Here is a 1,220-nt window from a genome sequence, read left to right as displayed (position 1 = left end):
ATTATGATCATTATTACTATTATTATTTTATTATTATTAATTATTCTTGTTTTTTTTTTTTTTTTTTAGAAGAAATTACCCTGTATTTGTATTCCTGGATAACCCCTTAGAGGAAGATTATAATTTTTATTATATTTATTTAAAAAAAGAAGAAAATTTTTTTTTTTGGGGGGGGGGGGCTTTTTATTCATTTTTATTTTTTTTCCTCCTCTACTTTTTAAAATCCATAACTTTTTCTATTTTCTGCCTACAGACCCATATGGGGGCTTGCTGTTTGTGCCACCAATTGTACTTTGTGGTGACATCGCTCATTTGATTACAAAATTTACAGTGCAGCTCCTAAATAATTATTTATGGGGCAAAATAAAAAAATAAAAAAACATGCAATTTTGTCACTTTTGTTGGATTCCGTCTCTACGTAGTGCAGTTTAAGGTTAGGACAAGTTATCTTTATTCTGTAGGTCTATACAATAGGTGATAGCGGCTTATTGACTTTAATAAAATTATTATTTTTTCACTAGTTTTAAGTCCCCATAGGGAAACGTTATCTGCAATCGTTGGCATTTCATGCACTGTTCAATGCTCTACTATAGCAATTGGTTGGACCTTGTAGACACCGAGCCTATTACAAGGCCCGACTATCATGCTGGCAGGGCGATATGAACGCTTGCTGGATCGATCACGTGAAACTTTGATCGCTAGTCGTATTACAGAAGGGGATATCAGCCAATTATTACCCCGAAGTAATAGGGCCCTATGTGACCTCTGAAGGGTCCGTGCCAGAACAGACTATTGCTTACACCCAGATATAACGACAGCTGATGTGTCCTATCCATCCCCCAGAATCAGCATGGGATCGGAGAGGTAAGTAAGTGCCGCCTTGTTATTTTAACCCTTTAATCTAGAACATTGGTCTGCAAACTGTGGACCTCCAGCTGTTGCAAAACTACAACTCCCAGCACGTTGGCTGTCCGGGCATGCTGGGAGTTCTAGTTTTGCAACAGCCAGAGGTCCACAGTTTGGAGACCATTTATTTATAATATTTACAATTCAGATTTATTTATTTTTTTTCCTACCTAACAACCCAAGAGATGATGGTTCACCTGGCTGGCGCTTTTCAGGAGTCTCATAAAGCTGTGGTTGTTGTAGAGAAGATTCCCACCACCAGGAAGAACTGTCCAAGTGTCCGAGCTAGACCTGAACACCAAATGAAGTCACAC

Source organism: Hyla sarda, chromosome 9 (genome assembly GCF_029499605.1).
Source record: "Hyla sarda isolate aHylSar1 chromosome 9, aHylSar1.hap1, whole genome shotgun sequence".
NCBI classification, from domain to species: Eukaryota; Metazoa; Chordata; class Amphibia; order Anura; family Hylidae; genus Hyla; species Hyla sarda.
This window is presented reverse-complemented; position numbering follows the sequence as displayed.